The sequence below is a fragment of the Lissotriton vulgaris genome, unplaced genomic scaffold, assembly GCF_964263255.1.
Source record: "Lissotriton vulgaris unplaced genomic scaffold, aLisVul1.2 SCAFFOLD_3397, whole genome shotgun sequence".
In the NCBI taxonomy this organism is placed as follows: Eukaryota; Metazoa; Chordata; class Amphibia; order Caudata; family Salamandridae; genus Lissotriton; species Lissotriton vulgaris.
Window position 1 is genome coordinate 7,508 of NW_028242767.1, and position 25,723 is coordinate 33,230.

Below are 25,723 nucleotides of genomic sequence, written 5' to 3' on the forward strand. Positions count from 1 at the left end.
AACAAAATGAAATCATCAATAAAAAAACACAAATATGTCCATACAGAAAGGGGTTTTGCGTTAGCTCTCTTCATCCATTGGTCTGTTCCAGCGTCAATTTCATTTTTCTTCCGTCTATTGCAGCGTACAGCATGGAGCACTGGCTCACTCCACTTCATCGGTAAGCTGCCTCACGCTTAGTGGCAACATTTTGCCTAATCCCATATGCACATCTGCCGGACAAAAGGTGGACTTCAGTGCCAGGGATGGAGGGCCAATTCTTTACTATTCCAAAGTTTTTTTTCATTCCTATTGTTATACTTTTATTATTTTTAGTCATCCTTGTTTGAATTCATACCCAATGCTACCTTTTCTTTACACCAATATTAACATAGTTTTCTGTGACGTGTCCCAAAACTGAAGAGGGATTCTTTACCTGTTCCAGGTACACTTACCCGATAGTAAGGACCCATACTGTTCTATTAAAACTACATGCAATTGCTTTTTCCTAATTTTTTTTAAGCACATGAAACCCTGTTCAGCTGGTGTTAGACCTGACACCATTGGCGTGGGTTTCCCCTGCATTTTTGTTGCCTTTGCCTCCTATGTTTTTGCTGTGTGTTGGACTTCGTTTTGCTGGTCTAGATGCTTTGGGCATTTTGCCACTACCATTCTAGTCCTGATGAAAGTGGTTTGTGAAAAATTAATTGCCACCGAAACGCGTTGACGCCCCCCTTTGTTGGTTTAGGTTATGTTCACAGAACTTTCTATATCCAATCGCAATATTTATTGTTTGATCTTTTTGTAACAGACTGATTCTTTTTAAATAATCACTGTATGATGATTTGAATGTCTTTCACATATGTCACTGTCTCCTGTGTACTGTATTTGTAATTTTTAACTGTGACTTGTTTATCACATCACTGTATTTTTAAATTTCTTGAAATTATCTTTTTAATAAAATTGTAATTTTAGTTACTTATCGAGTCGTTCACCAACGTGATTGTGGTCAGTTGTTGGGGCCCATAGTTTGGGTTTTTGTATGATCCTGGAAGTTGGTTGGCTTTATTAGACTTGAGTGGGAGTGAATGATATGTGGTAATCTTATTAGGTCCAAGAGAGCCTCCTTTTTATTGCAGATCACATTAGCCTAGATTATGGAGAGTTGTGATCAAAAAGGGCACACAAACAAGGACGCATCCAGATAAGATGGTTCCTCAACAAAAGTCATACACAGAATGTTCTGCGGATTCTACTGCAAGCAGGTGGAACTTCTTCGCAGATCTGAAACAAATTAATGACATCCAAAGGAACCTGGTTCAGTGAAGAGGGCTGGGTCAACCAAATGAATGAAAGTGATGCCGAGCACAAAGTGGTTTTTGGATTATGAGACAGCAAAGGTAGGCAGATCTCAAAACACATGAGGGTGTCTCTAAATAATGTCTCTGATAAGTAGGAGGGAAGTTGGCCTGTAATGACCTTGACTACCTAGACGACGAGTTTAAACTGTGCTCTGCAGCCTATCTACAATTCATTTGATGCCTGTCAACAAGCAGAGAAGCATACTTTGGAAGGCCTTTCCAGAACGCTGTTTCTGTAGACCATTCTGTTCATGACCAGGGACTAAAAGGTGTTGAGAGATGGTAAGAGGATCCTTGGGGGAGTAGTACAGGTGAATACCACCAGGGAAGCAGAGATGGGAGCACATAGCAACGGTGATCTCAATGTTGAGAGTGTTATAGTAAAAGTACCGAGCAAAGTAACTGAATGAGGAATTCATGGAAGTGATGGTGCTGCATGGAGATGGGAATTTGAATCAATAGCGCCGTACAGGAGGCCATTTTGGACGCAACTGGATTGATCCAATGCCCTCATGACAGGAGTTTTGGACTTAATCAGAAGAGCGAGTGAAAAGATCCTGGGTAACCATTTTGAATTCTTCAAAGATGTGCTCAAATGAACGTGCACAGTTTCTTTTTTTCCATGTAGCGATTTTTCAGCAATTTCCCAATTTGAGGAATTCTTTATTATCGTTTATACATCCAGAAGCTAAAAATTAATTTGAGGGATTTGTTTTTGCAGCATTTTTAAAAATTGGTGGTGCGCAGCTGAATTATTAGGGCGTTATGAAAATGCAATAACCTTACAGAAAAAGAATTGGAAGCAGTATCACAGCATCATGACATTTTAATTTATTTTTTACAATTATATACTGCGTGAATGTAGCCCAAGGGAAATAGAGGACTTTACAGTTCTAAAGTTTGGTCGATGTGCCCCTTTGATGCATGTCCTGCTCTGGGAGGACACTGCTTCCCTCGACATTGTTTTCGTTCCCTTGCTGTCATACACAGTTCTTTGAAATCAGTCACTGAATTGTTTGTGGTAAACTAGTTTGCAATGAACCACGATTTAGCCAGGATTATGACTGGGGAAAGTCACACAACTACTGCTGGGCATCCATCGTCCCATCCACTTGAAGCACATATCTCATCTGAAGCCTGCACCTTCCTTTGAAACCCACCACAGCCAACATCTCTTGATGAGAGAAGGTCATGTACACCATCTGGATTTTAATTTATATGTCTTATTGTATCTAAATCAACATTTCTACAGTTTGTCCCAAATACTATTTTTATTTCTTTATTTATGTATGGGCACTGGAAGAGGAAACCAATAACTGTCTAGACTTTAACGAAACAAATGTGTTTTGAGAACCTATTTAATGTGAATAATGTAAGGAATAATGTAGAGAAGTTGGCTAATCTCTTTATTTATGATATTCTAAGGTTCTAATAAAAGACATTCACCAGCACATGAGCATAATAACTTTCATTGCACCTGCTTTTTGCCAGGATTACATAGATGCTTTTAAACTTTTAAGCTACAAGACTTCAAATTTCTCCATCTGACTCTCTCTTGCTATCTTGTCTGCTTATCTGTTTTCATCCTCCTCTCAGAATCCATCGACCTCCATTTCTTTTTCACCAGTTTGTACTCTTCATCTCCTCTCACCTACTCTTAGAGAAGTACCTCTATCCCGCTGTTTTCCAGTTCCCTAATTCTAGCTACCTATTTAGCTCTGTTATATCTTCCTGATCCTGCGGTCTCTTTCTGTATGCGTTGCAGTACATATAAAGAACACTACCTCTAATACAACCCTTTATTTTCTTTTTAATAAAAAGCATTCTCCCATTTTTGAAATCAGGGTAATCATTTGTTGCAACAATTTCTAATGTTTTTTGTATTGTCTGGTGAAAATCATTACATTTTTGTCGAAAATGTTTTAATCCGTTTTGCATGTCCTGAAATTGGAGAATCACGACTCTAGGGTCAACAGACATGCATTTTTAGATTTGCTTGTCTCAGCAAAACATAGTGCCCCTTAACACACTCACTCAATGCACATATTTAAATGTACTGAGTCTAAAAGGAGTTATATCAAAAGTCATGCTGTCAGAAACAAAAACACTTGAATTAATAGGGCAGAGTGAAATTTCCCACCATACTACAAAATGTATCCTCAGGAGCAAGATCTAGGATAGTTCCTTACTAAGTCAGTAACTTTTTTGTAAAGCCAATTACGGATCCAATGTTACTTCCAGGAATAAAAAACAGAGGATATATAGCTCCGGTTTTAAAAACCTGTTGTGAAATTCACAACGTTTACAATGTGCATGTGAGCTCCGTCAGCTTTAAGGACCATCCGAGCCAAGAGACGACAATCCACAATTCAGCGAAAACGCCATCTGGTCCTCTCTTGGCCGGATAGCTGATCCAGGTCAAGGCAGGAAACCCAAGAGGCAGCATGGGCATTGCTATGGGTACATAGACCTATTTAAAACTGAACTTTAACACTTTGAATGGAAAGCTGTAGCACAATATACCCTCCTACTTTTAGTGCTTTGTACGATCTACATACCTTTGGGAGAGGGATCCACATAATCCAGAACTGCTACTTTCTTCCCAAACTGGGCCGCTGTTGAAGAAAATCGAAGACATCATTATCCGCTAAATAGAAGCAGAAATTAAATAGACATTTTCATGTACAAAAATGAAAAGATCACATCTAGTAGCAGATTTCATGATTAGAAAAGGTATGACACTTTACGTTTATTGATTATTGTCAGTTGGCAAAATTGCTAAAGGCTATTTATAATTAGTATTTAAAGCAGAAAGCGAGGAACACTTTCCATCAAGATAAAATTGAATAGAATACTTTGTTCAGACGCTTTATTATAAGTACAGGCTATTTACGAGGACTATTCGGCCTTTAAAGATCAATAAGTAGATTTCAGCAGGATTAAAACTGAAATATAAATATAGAAGATCTGTCTGTTTCACCCTTAACCCATAGATTTCCCTAGTTTCTGTATTTCCATTTTAATTCAATAAAGATTCAGAATCTGTGCCCCAATCTTATGTATTATGTGTAAACATTCTTATGTTGTAGGGTCATCTGAGTGCATCATATGCCAAAGTGCAATACAGCCCAATTATTTTAACAAAACGTACGGCACACTATACTGCTGGTTTCCAAGAATGCCAAATCCACATGTCTATTGATGTGGCTTGATCAACTCATCATCATCATCAAAAATAGTCTTTATTCATTATTTTGCAATCATAAAAGACACAATATGAACATACAGTGTCCTAAAATACTATATGTAAACATAAGAACAAAAATTGATTCACTTTAAAATTCCTTTAAAATGTCACGTAAAAAGGCACATTTGGCCGTTAATAATACAAAAAAAGAAAGGCACCAAATATTAAACAATTCCCCAGGGGTAGAATACATACAAGACAGACCAGCTAATTATATGGGCCAACCCATTTTTTTTTTGTTTTTAGCTCAAGTTCCTGAGATGGTCGCCAAATTTGTTCTTCTAAGGGCCCATGTCCAACCAAGGAATTTAGCCACAGCTATGACCACATCTTGTCTTGTATCAGCTTTCAAAATGCACATAGCTGTTTTACACGATCTCGTGCCAAGATTGCGACAAATCGGCTTAAGCAACTTGTGTCGCGGACCCCTGTATACTGGGCACACAAACAGTATGTGGGCTGTAGACTCTTCCATAGTCGGACAACTGGGAAATTAGTATCTAGAGCGTTGTGGCACTTCGCTGAACAAGATTTTAAAGGAAGAGTGCCCACTCTGAATTGGTGATATAATTTCCTATTGAAGGGTCTCGTAATGAAATCCCAGTAGGCTTCAAATCCCAATTCATACTTGTGCTCCAGGAAATTACCTGTTGAAGAGCTACTGCTCACCAGAGACATAGACTTATTACTTACCATGCCCCTCTATAGTGCTTTATAATCACTTTTATTTGGAAACAGGTTCCCTGCTGGGTCTTCCCACAAGTGGCTAAGCCACATGTCAAATAATCTACCCTTGATCTGTTGGAGCTTGATCAACTCATGTTTGTATTTCCTTTCTTAAATTCTTGTTTTAGCTGTGATCACCAATACCATTAAATACACAGAGACAACCCAATTTTATCTGAACATTTAATAGTTGTACAATAAATGGTTGATGGCCTTTGTCAATCAATCAATCAGTGACACTTGTATAGCGCGCTACCTACCCGTAGGGTCTCAAGGCGCTGGGGGGGGGGGAGGGGGTGCCGCTACTGCTCGAACAGCCAGGTCTTCAGCTTCTTCCTGAAGGAGAGGTGGTCTTGGGTCAGGCGCAGGTCGGTTGGGAGGGAGTTCCAGGTCTTGGCGGCCAGGTAGGAGAAGGACCTTCCTCCCGTAGTCGCTCTTCGGATGCGGGGGACGGCGGCGAGGGCGTGGTTGGCTGATCGGAGGTGGCGTTTGGGAGCGTAGAAGTTGATTCGGCTGTTGAGGTGGCTCGGGCCCTGGTCGTGTAGGGCTTTGTGTGCGTGGGTGAGGAGGCGGAAGGTGATTCTTTTGTTGACGGAGAGCCAGTGAAGGTCTCTCAGATGTCCGGTGATGTGGCTGGTTCGTGGGATGTCGAGGATGAGTCTGGCTGAGGCGTTCTGGATCCGCTGGAGTCTCTTCTGGAGCTTGGCGGTGGTACCGGCGTAGAGGGCGTTGCCGTAGTCCAGACGGCTGGTGACGAGGGCCTGGGTGGCGGTCTTCCTGGTCTCGGTGGGGATCCACCAGAAGATCTTCCGTAGCATGCGTAGGATGTTGAAGCACGCCGAGGAGACGTTGTTGACTTGCCTGGTCATGGAGAGGGAGGAGTCCAGGATGAAGCCCAGGTTGCGTGCATGGTCTGTCGGTTTGGGTGCGGTGCCCAGGGCGGGGGGCCACCAGGAGTCATCCCAGGCGGAGGGTGAAGAGCCCAGGATGAGGACCTCCGTCTTGTCAGAGTTCAGTTTCAGGCGACTGGTCGTCATCCACTCGGCTACCTCTTTCATCCCTTCGTGCAGGTTGGCTCTGGCGGAGGCGGGGTCGTTGGTCAGGGAGAGGATCAGCTGGGTGTCGTCGGCGTAGGAGATTATGCTGAGGTTGTGTTTGCGTACGATGGCCGCGAGGGGGCTCATGTAGACGTTGAAGAGGGTGGGGCTCAGAGATGACCCTTGAGGGACGCCGCAGATGACTTCGGAGGCCTCTGACTTGTACGGTGGTAGGCGGACTCTCTGTGTTCTTCCGTCGAGGAAGGAGATGATCCATTCCAGCGCCTTGTCCTGGATTCCAACGTTGCTGAGGCGCTGTACTAGGGTGCGGTGGCAGACAGTGTCGAATGCCGCGGAGAGGTCTAGGAGGATGAGGGCCGCTGTTTCTCCATTGTCCATCAGGGCTCGGATGTCATCGGTGGCGGCGATGAGGGCGGTCTCGGTGCCTTTGTAAACTTTACCTCTTCTCATCTTTGTCAACATTTAGTGGAACAGGTTTGTTTGGAGTTTCATGCACATGGCTGGCCTCAGTCTTATGAACTTCCTCATGGAGGCTCTTCCTTTGTTCTTTTTAGTGTTCAACTGAGTGAGCCATATTGTGATGGCAGAAAAGATTACTTTCATGTGGATATCTTCCCTATTGCATAATGTAAATTAAGGAGCCCAAACTTTTGGACCTTGAATCATTCAGCACTAAGAAGGACAAGATTGGGGGAGGAGCTTCGCGGGCAAGCAAGATGGCCGCGTAAGCTCGGAGCTCTGCGGACCCTCCGACCCTCCGGAATAATCCTGCTTGAAATCCTGTTCCACGTAGGTGGATTCCGATTGTTGGCGGGTCACTGATGCGGAGCCTGCCTCCCGCTTCCGAATCGGAGGTTCCTACGCTGAGCTACGTCGTGTGCTGCCCCTTGCCAAGGAAGCGCCATTGTCTCCTCGGTCTCCGCCACTCCGCAAGACTGGGATGCGTAGTGCTGGGTGGTGATCCCCACTGGCGGAATCTTCGATACTGCTGTGTCTCCTATCACTAGATTGGACTCCACATCTGTCCTACAACCTCGGCTCGGCGCATCTAAGGCTCAGAGCTGGGAGTGGTGGCCCCACAGCCTCATCGGACCCAACATGGCGGGCAAGGGCGACCCGGACAAGACATCGAACAAAGGTGTTCGTGGCAAGTCCCAAGTGCAGCAGACCAGGATTGATCGATACGCTCAGCTGCGCATCTCACCTGCACCGGGGGCCTCCGCTAAAGACTTCTCCTCTTCGGGCTCGCCAGATGGGTCCGAGCCCACCCTCAGTGACATTATGGGGGCTATCTCGAGCATATGAGCCGAAATACAGAAGCAACACGAGGTTTTGACCCACAAAGTGGACACGTTGGCAGTGGATCTCACCCTTATCAGAGCCGACCTGGGTAAAACCAACGATCGGGTGAAATCGTTGGACTTAAAAACTTCGAGCCTCACCACCGACGTCTCGGACCTGCAGACCGAGATCCGTACTCTACGGCTCACTTCTGACCAATTCTCCAGGAGTCTGGACGACTATGAAGGTCGTGCCAGGCGACAGAATGTCCGCATCATTGGCGTTCCGGAAGGGTCAGAAGAGGCATCGGCAGATCTGTTCGTTGAGGACCTGATACAGAACCATCTTACTCCCCCCGGGTTGAGCAAATTCTTCTCGGTGGAATGAGCACATCGGGTACCAGGTGGCCCGCCGAAGTCGGGCGTGGCGCCTAGACCCATCATTGCCAGGTTCCTCAACTTCAGGGATAGGGACGCAATCCTACAAGCGTCCAGGAGGCATGGACCGCTACAGTACCAGAACTCTGAGGTGCACTTCTATCCTGACTTTACCAGGGCGGTACAGAGACAACGCCAGAGCTACGCGGGAGTGAAACGGCGACTGAGGGACATGGGTCTCAAGTATTCGATGATGTTCCCGGCCAAGCTTTGGATTGAACACGATGGCCGTGCTTTGTTTTTTGACTTTCCGGACAACGTAAGCGAATGGCTGGACACCCTACCACAGCGTAGCGACGGCCGGGAGGACAGCGAAGGGGGCGCTGCTGGTGGCGCTGATTTGTGAGGACTGGCTCTACTACGAGAACATTGGCGGTTGGTGGTCCTGCAATGTGTGACTCTCGTCCTTTTTCCAGTGTAATAGTAATTGGATCTCCTGTCGTTTCATGGGGGGCGGCGGGAGGTGTCCACAGGGAATCCTTACTCCTCTTGGGGCTTTTTGTAGACTAGTTAATGGGGCGACAGGCACACTGCTGGTTGGGGGGGCTTTTTAGTCTGATGCAGGGGTGCAGGGTGGGGGGTGTTTTGGGACAAGTTCATGTGTCTCAGTGTGATCTTGTTTTCTTTTTTTCGGCAATGGGTAGTGTATATTGTTGCACTTTTGATTCTGCAAGGGTTTTTCGGGTCGGGCAGGGGAGAGAGTCACGATGATGGGGGGTAGGAAATTAAAAGTGATCAGTTGGAATGTCAATGGGTTGGGTGACCGTATCAAAAGGGGGATTGTGCTTCAAATGCTCAAGCGTCACATGCCTGATGTGGTTTTTCTACAGGAAACGCACTTGATTGGGAACTCATGTAAAGCGCTCAATCGCAGGGGGTACAAGATGGTGGCACACTCAGGGTTCTCTTCGGGCTCTCGGGGGCGGGCGTCCTTGTCCGGACATCCCTTCCGCTGGAGATTGACGTCACCACGATAGATGATAGAGGGCGCTACGCAGCGGTGGCTGGGCGGTGGGAGGGGAGGGCCCTCATCCTACTTTCAGTTTACGTCCCGCCTGGCCTACAGACCAGTACGTTCCAGGACCTTGGTGGCGCCATTGTAGCTCTGCCTGACGGCTTGCTGATTGTTGGGGGTGACTTCAATTCGGTCTGCTCTGGCTCCCTCGACCGACATCCGTCTAGGGACCTTCGCCACTCTCAAATGTGGTTGCCCTCGTTCATAGAATCATTGGGCCTTGTGGATAGTTGGAGACTCCTGCACCCCACGCTTCGTCAGTTCTCCTTCCTGTCCAGTGCGCATGGTAGCCTGTCCCGCATAGACTACGTTCTTACCTTGGCAGCTCACGCTACGGCCGTGTCCGAGGTCCGTTTCCTGGCGCGAGGAGTCTCTGACCACTCGCCGCTCCTGGTCTCCTTTGACTTCAATATCGCCCTGTCGGAGCGACCGGCGACGGTCAATCCCTGGTATTTTCGGAACCCAAAGACCTGCGCTCTTCTGGCCAAGGCTATAGACCTTTACTTCTCCGAAAACGAGTGTTCGGTTGGGTCGGCTGCGACCCTGTGGGAGGCATTCAAGACCGTCCTAAGGGGAGAGGCATTTAACTTAATAGCGGAGGCCCGTAGGAATAGAGATGCCGACCTACTTTGTATCGAGGAAGAGATCTTAAACCTCGATGCCCAGCTGGACCTCGAACCTGCCCCAGACCTCCTCCATGCGCTCTCCCTAAAGCAATTGGAATACCGAGATCTCGCTACGAATGCCGCCCAGACCTTGGCTAGGGAACAGCAGGGCCGTATCTACGATGTGGGTGACAAGGCCGGCAAGCTGTTGGCCTGGTTGGACAGGAGGGAGTTGGCCAGTCGGGTGGTACCTGAGATCCTGGGGGCAGGCGGGACACCTGTCACTGACCCTTCCGCCATTGCCGAGTCCTTCGCCGACTACTTCAGGGGTGTTTACACCTCCACTTCTGACTGCTCCGAGGCCGACTCGGCAGAACTTCTCTCGACCGTGGATCTTCCCTGTCTCTCTGAGGCGGACCGCGATGATCTGGACAGAGACATATCTGCTGATGAGATTGCCCTCGCGATCCGCTCCTTGAGATCTGGCAAGGCGCCGGGTCCCAACGGCATCCCTGCCGAGCTCTACAAGATACGCCCCGATGTGGTTTCCCCGCACCTCCGTACTATGTTCCTGGAGGCGCGAGACGTCGGCATTCTTCCCCTTGACCAGAGGATGGCCACTATTGTGGTCATCCACAAAGACGGTAAACCAAGGGATGTGTGTCGGTCATATCGGCCTATTTCCCTCCTGAACACAGAACCCAAGGTCCTCGCCAAATTGCTTGCCAACCGACTGGTTGGGGTCATTGGCGACTTGGTGCACCCGGACCAGTCGGGCTTTATTCCGCACCGCAACACTGCCCTCAATTCGAGACGACTCCATGGCGCCCTGGCCAGGGTGCACACTCTTGCGGAGCCAGCAGTGCTGGCATCCCTTGATGCCACTATGGCGTTTGACTCCATCGAGTGGAACTACCTCTGGGCAGTGTTAGCTAAGCTCGGCTTTGGCCCGGTCTTTCTCAGCTGGGTAAAACTTCTCTACGCTAGCCCAATGGCTAATGTATCAGTGAATGGCCGTCTATCGACGTCTTTTGTCCTTCACAGAGGCACCAGGCAGGGCTGCCCCTTGTCACCTCTCCTTTTTGCTCTGGCTCTCGAGCCTCTAGCGGCCACGCTACGTTTCCACCCCGACCTTCATGGCATCACCGGGGCACCTGACTTCGAGGACCGTATCTCCCTGTACGCTGACGACATCCTCCTATACCTGACATCCCCGTACAAGTCTCTCATTGTTGCCTGTGACGTTCTTAGACACTTTGGGAGATACTCTGGCCTGATTATCAACTGGGCCAAGTCCTCCCTCTACGTCTTGAAAGGGGACACACCGCGCCTCCCCAGAGGCTGCAACATTCAGGTGGCCACACAGGGCTTCAAGTACCTAGGGATCTACATCGCTGGGACCCCGAAGGTTCGATACGACCAGAACTTACTCCCCCCACTACAGCGTCTTCGACGCGACGTGGAGGGCTGGCGTAAGCTCCCGCTCTCCCTGCTTGGCCGAGCGGCCCTGTTTAAAATGATGTCCTTGCCCAGGTTCCTGTATGCCTTACAAAACACCCAAGACCCGGTACCGGCCCGATATTTTAGGGAAATTGAGGGTCTTCAGCGGGTCCTGCTTTGGGATGGCCGGCCCCGGGTGGCCATCACGAAGCTTACGCTCCCGTGGTACGACGGGGGCATAGCACTGCCGGATGTCCGTAGGTATTACTGGGCCTCCCAGCTTGCAGCCCTCAATCACGGGTTTTACGGCCCAGTGAATAGCCCCGGCTACGCCATGGACAGACGGCTCATGAGTGGTGGTAACTATTACCGGGCCCTGTATTCCAGATCTCTTGGTCGGCGTATGTCTGGTCCCACGAGGTCGGCAGTCTCTATTTGGCGTACGATCACTAAGGTGCAGGGATGGCAGGGCAGACTGACCAGCTTCACTCCTTTGTATGAATCCGACATGTTGGGCAGACTATGGCACACCAAGGGCTTTGACAAATGGGACCTCATTGGCATCTCTAGAGTGGGAGACATGATTTCCAAAGGGACTATCAAGACCTTCCCCCAGTTGCAGACTGAGTACCAGCTGGGTGCCTCGGAGTTCTTCCGATATGCCCAGCTGAGACACACTTTGCTTTCTGCTATGGCCCCCGGGGAAGCTGTCCCGGAGAGCTCACCGCTGGAGGACAGAGTGCTGGACGGCCACATGCCCGACAGCGCCATCTCATTGTCCGACAAAAAACTAATTAATGTCCACACTGACCTTCTCCTTGGGTTGCGCGATCGGTGGGTGGCGGATGGCCTGGAAATCGACGAGGAGGACTGGCAGAGTGCAGTGTCCTCCCCTAAGGAGGTTGCCATCTCTTCTCGGCTTCGATTGGTCCAATTTAAGATCCTACACAGGGTATACGTCACTGGCCCCCGCCTTATACACATGGGATACTCGCCCGACGGACTCTGCCGTCGAGGCTGTGGCGCCCTCGCCACCTTCTTGCACATCTTGTGGGAATGCCCAGCCATAGCGTCCTACTGGAGAAGAATTCACAGGGTCATGAGTGAAGTGTTGGGAGTGGGGATTACGGCGGAAGCACGTAGGTGTCTCCTCAACATTTGGGAGCCGACAGATCACAACACGGCCCAGACCCAGTGGGTGACCCTAGGCAATATGGTGGCCAAGAGAGACATTGCTCAGAGGTGGGGTGCCACTACGGCACCCCTTGTGGTACAATGGAAAGCCAACATGGATTGGTGTATGTTCCGGGAGAAGACTGTCTATGTTGCCAGGGGTAAACCTAACAAATGGAACAAGGTGTGGGGTGCCTGGAACTCTTACAGAGGGGATGTATGTCTGCCACCTGAGCCTGCCTCATTGGATGAACACTTGTCACTGTGACCTATGACACCGACTGTTTACGATAACTGATTGATCCTGATTTTCCTCCCCCCTCCTATCATCCTCCACTCTTCTGTATCTCTGAGCCGCTGTTCTCTTTCTCCTGCCGGCTTTCTACTCCTTGCTGCACTCTTCATCCCATTGCCAATTTTTGGCACCAGTTGGCGTCCTTTTTCTTCTTATTGTTATAAAATCATAAAATAAACCTATAATTTCCTGACGTAACTGATTTGCACTATTATGCTCTGCTCACTATGCTGCCTTGCCTCCGGGATGTTAGGCTGAATAGCTGTGTGCTCTTGTGAAATAAAGGTTTTCGAAAATTAAAAAAAAAAAAAAAAAAAAAAGAAGGACAAGATTGGAACAATGATTTTCAAGCACACGCTATTTTTCCGAGCCAAGAAGAGAGACCAGAGATTTCTACTTCACTATCATAAACGTGGAATGGTTGCCCATTTTAAGGAGATTGTTGTCACTTAAAGTATGCAGAGATCCAACAATTCTGGTTTACGGGTCTGCCTTTTTCAACATTCTTTAGGCCCCAGGTTCCTTTCCAACTGAAAACCTTAGTGCTTGCCCTGATTCTTTGCAGCACTGACTACTGCTTCCACAACAAGACTATCAGTTCTACTAGACATCTACAGAACCAGGGCACAACCACAGAGACCATGGATTATTGGTTTTTAGGTCTCGCCTGAGCCAATGCGCTTGCGCATTGCTCCGGCGAGATTATAGTAAGCGGTCCGAAAAGTCTACCAAAGCGGCGGATTAGACACAGTTCATGTGAGACAGGCGCGTGCACAACGCCAGCCACGTCACACACCACCATTTGTCTGTGTCTCGGCATCAGACTTCCCCCCGCGTGGTCATCGCACACCACCATTTGTCTGTGCCTCGGCATCAGACTTCAAAGGAGTGCGCCCCTTTCCCGCCCCGCACACTTTCACCAGGCATACACACCACCAGCCGTCAGTGCACACTTTCACCAAACACACACCACCAGCCATCAGTGCACGCTTCCACCAGGTACACATACCACCAGCAGTCAGTGCACACTTTCACCAGGCACACACCACCGGTCGTTGGTTGGTGGTGTGTGCCTGGTGAAAGTGCGCACTGTCAGTGCACACTTCCAACCCAGGCATACGCACCAATAGCCATCAATGCACGCTTCCAACATTCACACACACCACCAGCCATCAGTGCACACTTTCACCAGGCACACACCACCAACCGTCAGTGCACGCTTCCACCAGGCAAACACACCACCAGTCATCAGTGCACAATTCCAATAAGCACACACACCACTAGCCATTAGTGCACGCTTCTTCTAGGCACCCACACCACCAGCCATCATCACCAGTCAGTGCATGCTTCCATCATGCACACACACTGCTAGCTGTCTGTGCACGCTTCCATCAGACACACATCACCAGCCGTCAGAGCACGCTTTCACCAGGCAGACACACACCGCCAGCTGCCAGTGCACGTTTTAACAGGCACACTCATCCAGCTGTCAGTGCACACTTTCACCAGGCATATACAACACCAGCTATATTTGCATGCTTCCACCAGGCACACACACCACCGTTTGTCAGTGCACACTTCCACCAGGCATACACACCACCAGCCATCAGTGCACGCTTCTAGCAGGCAGACACACCACCATCTGACCCGCCTAATTGTTAGACAACTATTTTTTTTTAAACACTTTTGTTAGGCTGATCTATTTTAGTACACATTATGCTGCAATCTGGCGTTTGAGTTTTTTTCTGGCACACCTCTACCCCAAAGCCTCTCACTGAAAGGTGTGAACTCTAGTACTGCCATGCTCGCAAATGCCTTACAGTGCAAACACACACACAACCACACACACACACAACACCACACACACACAACCACACAAACACAACCACACACACACACAACACACAACACACAACACACAAACACAACACACAAACACAACCACACACACACCCACAACCACACCCACACATACAAACACACACACACAACAAACACACACACAACTACACTTTAAACCAAACCGTCAGTGCACACTTTCACCACGCAGACACCATCACTCATCAGTACACGCTTTTACCACACACAAACACCACCGGCCATCAGTGCACGCTTTCACCGGACACACACACCATCAGCCGTCAGTGCACGCTTCCACCAGGCACACACCAACAGACATAGTACACACTTTCACCAGGCACACACACACCATCAGTGCACACTTTCACCAGGCACGCACACACCACCAGCCGTCACTGCACACTTTCACCAGGCATACACACACCACCAGCCGTCAGTGCACAATTTCACCATTCACACACACACCACCAGACGTCAGTGCACGCTTTCACCAGCCACAAACACACCACCAAACGTCAGTGCATGCTTTCACCAGGCAAATACCACTAGACGTCAGTGCACACTTTCAAAAGGTACACACACCACGAGCCGTCAATACACGCTTTCACCAGACACACCACCAGTTGTCAGTGCACGGCCTCACTATCTATCTATCTATTATCTATCTATCTATCACCCTCACTCTATCGACCTCACTCTATCTATCTATCGACCTCACTCTATCTATCTATCTATCTATCGATCTCACTCTATCTATCTATCTATCTATCGACCTCACTCTATCTATCGACCTCACTCTATCTATCTATCGACCTCACTCTATCTATCTATCGACCTCACTCTATCTATCTATCGACCTCACTCTATCTATCTATCGACCTCACTCTATCTATCTATCGACCTCACTCTATCTATCTATCGACCTCACTCTATCTATCTATCGACCTCACTCTATCTATCTATCGACCTCACTCTATCTACCTCACTCTATCTACCTCACTCTATCTATCTCACTCTATCTATCTCTCGACCTCACTCTATCTATCTATCGACCTCACTCTATCTATCTATCGACCTCACTCTATCTATCGATCGACCTCACTCTATCTATCGATCGACCTCACTCTATCTATCTATCGACCTCACTCTATCGACCTCACTCTATCTACCTCACTCTATCTACCTCACTCTATCTACCTCACTCTATCTACCTCACTCTATCTACCTCACTCTATCTACCTCACTCTATCTACCTCACTCTATCTACCTCACTCTATCTACCTCACTCTATCTACCTCACTCTATCTATCTCACTCTATCTATCTATCGACCTCACTCTATCTATCTATCGACCTCACTCTATCTATCTATCGACCTCACTCTATCTATCTATCGACCTCACTCTATCTATCGACCTCACTCTATCTATCTATCGACCTCACTCTATCTATCTCACTCTATCTATCTCACTCTATCTATCTATCGACCTCACTCTATCTATCTATCGACCTCACTCTATCTATCTATCGACCTCACTCTATCTATCTATCTATCTATCGATCTCACTCTATCTATCTATCTATCTATCGACCTCACTCTATCTATCGACCTCACTCTATCTATCTATCGACCTCACTCTATCTATCTATCGACCTCACTCTATCTATCTATCGACCTCACTCTATCTATCTATCGACCTCACTCTATCTATCTATCGACCTCACTCTATCTATCTATCGACCTCACTCTATCTATCTATCGACCTCACTCTATCTATCTATCGACCTCACTCTATCTACCTCACTCTATCTACCTCACTCTATCTATCTCACTCTATCTATCTCTCGACCTCACTCTATCTATCTATCGACCTCACTCTATCTATCTATCGACCTCACTCTATCTATCGATCGACCTCACTCTATCTATCGATCGACCTCACTCTATCTATCTATCGACCTCACTCTATCGACCTCACTCTATCTACCTCACTCTATCTACCTCACTCTATCTACCTCACTCTATCTACCTCACTCTATCTACCTCACTCTATCTACCTCACTCTATCTACCTCACTCTATCTACCTCACTCTATCTACCTCACTCTATCTACCTCACTCTATCTATCTCACTCTATCTATCTATCGACCTCACTCTATCTATCTATCGACCTCACTCTATCTATCTATCGACCTCACTCTATCTATCTATCGACCTCACTCTATCTATCGACCTCACTCTATCTATCTATCGACCTCACTCTATCTATCTCACTCTATCTATCTATCGACCTCACTCTATCTATCTATCGACCTCACTCTATCTATCTATCGACCTCACTCTATCTATCTATCGACCTCACTCTATCTATCTATCGACCTCACTCTATCTATCGACCTCACTCTATCTATCTATCGACCTCACTCTATCTATCTCACTCTATCTATCTATCGACCTCACTCTATCCATCTATCGACCTCACTCTATCTACCTCACTCTATCTACCTCACTCTATCTATCTCACTCTATCTATCTCACTCTATCTATCTCACTCTATCTATCTATCGACCTCACTCTATCTATCTATCGACCTCACTCTATCTATCTATCGACCTCACTCTATCTATCTCACTCTATCTATCTCACTCTATCTATCTATCGACCTCACTCTATCTATCTATCGACCTCACTCTATCTATCTATCGACCTCACTCTATCTATCTCACTCTATCTATCTATCGACCTCACTCTATCTATCTATCGACCTCACTCTATCTATCTATCGACCTCACTCTATCTATCTATCTCACTCTATCTATCTATCGACCTCACTCTATCCATCTATCGACCTCACTCTATCTATCTATCTCACTCTATCTATCTATCGACCTCACTCTATCTATCTATCGACCTCACTCTATCTACCTCACTCTATCTACCTCACTCTATCTATCTATCGACCTCACTCTATCTATCTATCGACCTCACTCTATCTATCTATCTCACTCTATCTATCTATCTCACTCTATCTATCTATCGACCTCACTCTATCCATCTATCGACCTCACTCTATCTACCTCACTCTATCTACCTCACTCTATCTATCTCACTCTATCTATCTATCGACCTCACTCTATCTATCTATCGACCTCACTCTATCTATCTATCGACCTCACTCTATCTATCTATCGACCTCACTCTATCTATCTATCTCACTCTATCTATCTATCGACCTCACTCTATCCATCTATCGACCTCACTCTATCCATCTATCGACCTCACTCTATCCATCTATCGACCTCACTCTATCCATCTATCGACCTCACTCTATCCATCTATCGACCTCACTCTATCCATCTATCGACCTCACTCTATCTACCTCACTCTATCTACCTCACTCTATCTATCTCACTCTATCTATCTATCGACCTCACTCTATCTATCTATCTCACTCTATCTATCGACCTCACTCTATCTATCTATCGACCTCACTCTATCTACCTCACTCTATCGACCTCACTCTATCTATCTATCGACCTCACTCTATCTACCTCACTCTATCTACCTCACTCTATCTATCTCACTCTATCTATCTATCGACCTCACTCTATCTATCTATCTCACTCTATCTATCGACCTCACTCTATCTATCTATCGACCTCACTCTATCTACCTCACTCTATCTACCTCACTCTATCTATCTCACTCTATCTATCTATCTCACTCTATCTATCTATCTCACTCTATCTATCTATCTCACTCTATCTATCTATCGACCTCACTCTATCTATCTATCGACCTCACTTTATCTATCTATCGACCTCACTCTATCGACCTCACTCTATCTACCTCACTCTATCGACCTCACTCTATCGACCTCACTCTATCGACCTCACTCTATCGACCTCACTCTATCTATCTATCGACCTCACTCTATCTATCTATCGACCTCACTCTATCTATCTATCGACCTCACTCTATCTATCTATCGACCTCACTCTATCTACCTCACTCTATCTACCTCACTCTATCTATCTCACTCTATCTATCTATCTCACTCTATCTATCTATCTCACTCTATCTATCTATCTCACTCTATCTATCTATCGACCTCACTCTATCTATCTATCGACCTCACTCTATCGACCTCACTCTATCTACCTCACTCTATCTACCTCACTCTATCGACCTCACTCTATCGACCTCACTCTATCGACCTCACTCTATCCATCTATCGACCTCACTCTATCTACCTCACTCTATCTACCTCACTCTATCTACCTCACTCTATCTACCTCACTCTATCTACCTCACTCTATCTACCTCACTCTATCTACCTCACTCTATCTACCTCACTCTATCTATCTATCTACCTCACTCTATCTATCTATCGACCTCACTCTATCTATCTATCGACCTCACTCTATCTATCTATCGACCTCACTCTATCTACCTCACTCTATCTACCTCACTCTATCTATCGACCTCACTCTATCTATCTATCGACCTCACTCTATCTATCTATCGACCTCACTCTATCTATCTATCGACCTCACTCTATCTATCTATCGACCTCACTCTATCTATCTATCGACCTCACTCTATCTATCTATCGACCTCACTCTATCTATCTATCGACCTCACTCTATCTATCTATCGACCTCACTCTATCTATCGACCTCACTCTATCTATCGACCTCACTCTATCTATCGACCTCACTCTATCTATCTATCGACCTCACTCTATCTATCTATCGACCTCACTCTATCTATCAATCGACCTCACTCTATCTATCAATCGACCTCACTCTATCTATCAATCGACCTCACTCTATCTATCAATCGACCTCACTCTATCTATCAATCGACCTCACTCTATCTATCAATCGACCTCACTCTATCTATCAATCGACCTCACTCTATCTATCAATCGACCTCACTCTATCTATCAATCGACCTCACTCTATCTATCGACCTCACTCTATCTATCGACCTCACTCTATCTATCGACCTCACTCTATCTATCGACCTCACTCTATCTATCGACCTCACTCTATCTATCGCCCTCACTCTATCTATCGCCCTCACTCTATCTATCGCCCTCACTCTATCGCCCTCACTCTATCGCCCTCACTCTATCGCCCTCACTCTATCGCCCTCACTCTATCGCCCTCACTCTATCGCCCTCACTCTATCGCCCTCACTCTATCGCCCTCACTCTATCGCCCTCACTCTATCGCCCTCACTCTATCGCCCTCACTCTATCGCCCTCACTCTATCGCCCTCACTCTATCGCCCTCACTCTATCGCCCTCACTCTATCGCCCTCACTCTGTCTATCTTTCGCCCTCCCTCTATCTATCGCCCTCCCTCTATCTATCTATCGCCCTCATTCTATCTATCTATCGCATCACCACAGCATCACTCAGCACCACCACAGCATCACTCAGGGGCACCAAAACATCACTATGCTCTACCACAGCATCACTGAACGCCACAGCATCACTCATCGCCACCACAACATCACTCAGCGCCACCACAGCATCAATCTGTACAACCATTCAACAACTGGTTCAAATATGTTCTCTTAAGGTTTCAAGCTCTATTACAAATGTCACAAAAAGATGTTAATATTTCACTTCTGTTCTTGTATTTTGTCACAATAAAATACACTGAACATAATCTTCACAAAAGTTAATTACAAAAGTTTAAGCTATTGCCATTACAAATTACAATAACTTTTAAGTTAATTATTTAAAAAAATAAAAGCCATTGTTATTTGTAATATCAATACATCTAAGTCACGTAAATACAACACATATTGCATTACAAATGCTATAGGTGTCACAATTGCGAAAGTTAAAACTATTGGCATTGTAAATGACAAAGCTATTAATTTCGCTATTTTCGAAACCAACACATAAATAAAAAAAGTGTCATTTACAATACCAATAGCTCAAACGTTCCTAATGCGAGACCTATTGCATTGCAAATGCTTGTTCTACTGGAAGTCTGGTGCCTGGGAGCCAGAAACAGCAGTGTTCTGTGGTGGGCAAGCATTTACTGTTCAGTCCCCTTCTCCAGACAAGTTGGTCTAATGGTCATCCTACTGCTTTGGCCTTCAACAACATTTTCCCTTACTAGGAGATTTCTCTTCACCTCAAAGGGGGTTGAACAGGAGCTACAGTCAAGCCAAACTGAGGTCACAGAACCTGCTTCAAATGCTGCCACTAACCTACTCCTAATTAACTATGGGGCAGGGGGTTTGCGGGGAGTGAAATGAAACTGACAGTGATAATACAATCTTCTAGTTCTATCATCGGGTCAAAGAAGTAATATCAGCATAAGCTCACAGTGAGAAAACGCTTTACCTGTGGCTCAGTGTGTGATTCTGGTTTGGAGAGTCTTTTTATGAGACGTCAAACCCTCACTGACATCATATGGCATTCTTCATCAGTAGGTCTGCTGCTGTGTGCTGTGCATGTGGTGTAGAATGAAGAGCTTTATTAGCCAGCTGTAACAAGTTTTGTCTTTATCAGCCCTCCCCATTGCCAGCTATACCTTTAAAAGGGCACCCACTATTGTCAGGGTGGGAGAGAAGATAGGTAAATAGAATCGCATACCCCTCCACACTACCACAAGGTTAAAATAAAAGAGAGGGATAAAGAGCACTCTTCGTGTTATGGCTTATGTCAACATGTTTCGGTGCATGCATTGCCATTATGGGTCACGCACATTCATCAGGATAGTGTAGGGACTACAGTGCTGGGAAAAAAAGCCTGCTAAGGATGCATGCTTGTGGTGTAATGAACATTTACTTTTTAAATAGGAAGTGATAGCAACTGAGGGATGACTTAAGTATTACGGGAGATACAATGCTTAAGTATAAGCAGTTCTATTGAATCTGAATAGGACCTAGTCCAGGGGGCTTCGGTTACAACAACCCACCCTCCAGGTGTTGAAATGTGAAAAATGATTACGGAGGCAGATTTTTGTCAGATAATCATGGATGGACTATCAGCAACAAAGTGAATGCAGTTCTTTTTGCTCTAAGAGGGTCTAAACCATTGAACCGCTCTGCAACAGCACACACTAGGATGATCTTTTGTTCAGGTACCCAGAACCCATCTCTTCAGCAGAACAAAACAGACATGTTTTCCTTTAAGTCCTTCCCTCCCACATGTCTCTTCACACTATTTTCTTCCTTAAACGCAAAGAGCCCAAGATGAAAGGTGACTTTGATAGCAACAGCATGGCCATGTCACTCAGACCAAATGCCCTGTTCAGGATATGACAGCATTCACGGTCACTGCTGATCACTGCTGACTCCAATTGCATAACTCATGAATATCTGCAATAAAGTCACCCACAGTGAGACAAACAAGTTAACTTCAAATATAAGAGGTTCTTAAATGAGAAAATTGTCCTCGGAAAAGAGAACACTAAATTATCTGTATCTAGCCCAGTATGATTTACAGTTCTCTTCCTTCAAGTATCCATATAACAGACAATACAGCATACAAAAAGTATCCTTTTTAGGCATAGACTGAAAGGTTTGGCGGCCTACCAGGCTTTAATAATAAAGAAAGATAATAAATAACATAATACCATAGAACAAAGAGCCGTTGGGGCCAGCTCCCTTTTTACTGCTATTTCCCTATACTAACTCCCCTCCACCTCCACCTTACTCATCCCAAACCCCCTCCTACGGCTATAAATTCCAAAAATAAAAATATAAAAAATATATATAAAATTCTAGACCCTTCCCTCTTTTATCCCTCCACTATTCCTTTTACATCCAAATAGCAGATTAACATTTCCATCACTCAAATTAATTGCATATTTCCCTATACTAATTCCCACTAATCCTGTGTGGGTTCCGGAGTAGCGTGCTACTCAGCAAAAAGCTTTTCAACACCTCATATGGGGTAGCAAGCGCGATATAAATGCAAACCTTTTTTCCCCTCTTCTATCCATCCGCTATCTTTCACAATTCAAATAACTGACTAACATATCCACCACTCAAATTACTTTCATATTTCACTATACTAATTCATCACTAATCCTTATGGGTTCCGGAGTGTAGAGTGCTACTTCCCCAAAAAGCGCTTCAACACCTCATCAGGAGTATCAAGTGCTATATAAATGCAATTACAGTACAATATAATTATATTTTAGTTCAGCTCACAGGACAGTACACTTAAATTGGGTAGAGGGTCGGATCCATTTAGCATCAGCATTGTTTGAAGTGTGGTATCAGGCACCTTTTGGGGTATCTCCACCCACCTGCCGCCACATGACAGCCCTGAATACTTGCTGTGCCAGTACTCTTGAGTGACAGAATTTTGTCTCTTTACGTTCTCTAGGTATTGCCAAATGGAGGAACTAAGGAGTCAATCTCCGCCACCATCAGCTCTCCATGGAGTTGAGAACAGTTGCACGCCATGCACAGTGAGGATGGAGAGCGCAGTTTACATGGGGATTAATTGTAAATGCTGTAGTTACAGTGATAGGCACTGGAGCAGCACTTGAGCACACCACGGCACCTTCTTATTATTATTATTATTATTAAAAAAATTTATAGAGCGCGTAGTCACCCTGAGGTATCCCAGCGCTAAAAAATCCCTACACCAGTGGGGGCGGGGGTAAAAGAGGGAAACAGCAATTTTGGACAGAAGCACTTTTAGACAGAAGCAATTAAAAATGAAAGTGGTTAAAAGTTGTTTTAAGGGAACAAGTGAGTTTTGAGTCGTTTCCTGAAACGTAGGTAGTTTGATTCTTTCCTCAGATCTCGAGGAAGGGCGTTCCATAGGCGCGCTGTGTGGATCGAGAAACGTCTTCCACCAGTGCGGGCTTTTTTGAATCTGGGCACGGTGATGAGGGACTCCTTGTCCGATCGGAGAACTCTAGGGGCTTTATAGGGTTGTATGTATTTCCTCAGAATGGGGGGGCCCTGATTCTGCACTAGCCTATGAGCCAGGCTTAAGGCTTTGAATGTTATTCGTTCCCTCACTGGAAGCCAGTGAAGGAGCTTCAGAGCAGGTTTGGCTGAAGCTCTGGCAGGAGTATGCGTGAGGATATGGGCAGCAGCATTTTGAATTTTCTGCAGTTTATTTAGGGTTGCTTCTGGTGCGCCCAGGTATATAGCATTGCTATAGTCAAGCCTGGACAGAAAAAGGCCTTGGACGAGAAGTCTTTGCGATATGGGTGGAAGGAGGGGCAGGATCTTTCTCATCGATTTGAGTAGGCCGAAGCAGGTGCCCGTTACTTTCTTGGCCTGCGTGGTAAAAGAAAGATCTGTTTCAATCCATACTCCCAGGCTTTTTACTTCCTGTTTGGGAGCAGGAGGGGGGCCCAGACAGGGTGGCCAGGTGTTCAAAGGGAAGGTGCATCCTTTCTGACCCAGAAGGAGAATGTCCGTTTTAGAACCATTCAGCTTTAAGGCTGAGTTATTCATCCAACCTTGGATCTGCGTCAAGCAGTTGAATAGGTCCGCTGGCTGCTGATTAGGGTGGGAAAGGGAGACAACTAGCTGTGTGTCATCCGCGTAGCTGACCATGCTCACTCCGAACGGGATGACGACCTCCTCCAATGGGGACATATAGATGTTAAACAATGTGGGGCTCAGGGAGGAGCCCTGAGGCACCCCACATTGGAGGGGTGTGTCGGAGGAGCGGTTGTTATTTTCCCAGATCTGGAAGGAGCGTTGGGCCAGAAAGGAGGAAAGCCAGGATAGAGCGGTGCCTTCTACTCCTACCTTCTTGAGCCGTTTGATCAGGAGTTGGTGGTTGACGGTGTCGAAGGCCGCGCTCAGGTCGAGGAGGATCACTGCCACTGATCCTCCCTCGTCTAAGAGCGCTCTGGCCTCCTCCACTGCGGCCAGGAGGGCGATGTCAGTGCCCTGTCCTGGGCGAAAACCTGTCTGCGAGTTTTTTAGCAGATTATTCGATTCAAGAAACTGGGAGAGTTTCTTATTCACCAGTTTCTCTGCAATCTTGCTGGTCCCGGGGAGGAGGGATATTGGTCGGTAGTTGGCCAGTTCTGCTGCGTCCAAGGAAGGTTTTTTTAGCAGCGCCTTAACGACTGCCGCTTTCCAACTAGGGGGGACGACTCCCTGTTGAAAAGAAGCGTTGATCAGCTGGGTGAGGGGGGGGATGATAATGGGAGCGACTTCTTTAAGGACTCGTAGCGGAGCAGGGTCCCTAGGAGATCCACTTTTGATGGATGTGAGCGTATTCTCTACTTCTTCGTTGGTTATTAGTCCCCAGGAAGTTAGGCGAGGGGTGGCCGAAGTGTCGGGGGGATCGTTGGTCTCGCTCGAATTATTCGGAGGGATGGAGTCCAGAATTTTTTGGATTTTTCCTTGGAAAAAGCTGGCTAGCTGATTAAATTTTTCCTGATCTGCCTTTGGATCTGGGGGGTTTCTAGGGGCGGGGTCGGGCATCTTAAGAAGTTCTTTAAGGATGGTATATGTTTCTTTACTTGAACAGGCCGCTTTTTCGATTCGTTCCTGAAAGAATCGACTTTTAGTTTTGTCGATCATAGATTTGTAAGCTGATAAGGAGGTGGAGTAGGTGTCCTTATTAGCGTTGGATTTCTCCTTCCTCCATGACCTTTCTGCTCTCTTGCAGTCCTGCCGCAGCAACTTGAGCTCTGGGGTGTACCATGGGGCTGAGGGTATGCGTTTGTTGTGTCTGAGGATGGAAGTTTTAGGGATAAGGGTGTCGAGGGAGGAAGTGATCCAGGAGCAAAACTGTTCATCAGCCGTTGTGGCGTCGGAGGAAAGCGCTGGCGTGGTATTAGAGAGGATGTCCGACCATTCTGATGGAATGAGTTTATGCCATCGTCTGTCAGTGACTTTGATTTTCCCCGGCTGGGTGGTCACAGTAGGGGCCTCCCATGAAATGGGGACTAAGAGATGATCGGTCCAAGGGAGTGGCAAAGGTGGACTGGTGGTGATATTGGCATTGGTGAGGACGGGATCCAACAGGTGTCCCTTATCGTGGGTGGGCTCCTTGTTGACTAACCTGATATTAAGTGACAGAAGGTCCGCTAGTAGGTCCGAAGCAGACCAGTCAGTGGGGTCTGTGAAGTGAAGGTTCAGGTCGCCTACGATGAGGAAGTTTGAAACGGAGGCGGCTAGTTGAGAGGCCGTTTCGGTGACTGTATTGAGAAATTTCCCAGGAATACCTGGAGGCCGATAGATCAGAAGTCCCGAAAGGGAGTGCGTCGGGGAGGATTGAAGGG

General features: G+C 46.6%; 1 long non-coding RNA gene across 1 annotated transcript in view; it reads right to left on the bottom strand.

Moving 5' to 3' along the window:
- Positions 1-3,896: 3,896 nt before the first annotated feature.
- LOC147668849 (uncharacterized) overlaps positions 3,897-25,723 on the bottom strand; it is a 112,211-nt gene continuing 90,384 nt past the window's right edge. Inside the window, exon 3 of the long non-coding RNA XR_015303795.1 lies at positions 3,897-3,955. This is a non-coding gene — a long non-coding RNA (uncharacterized LOC147668849). The remainder of the gene's footprint in view (positions 3,956-25,723) is intronic.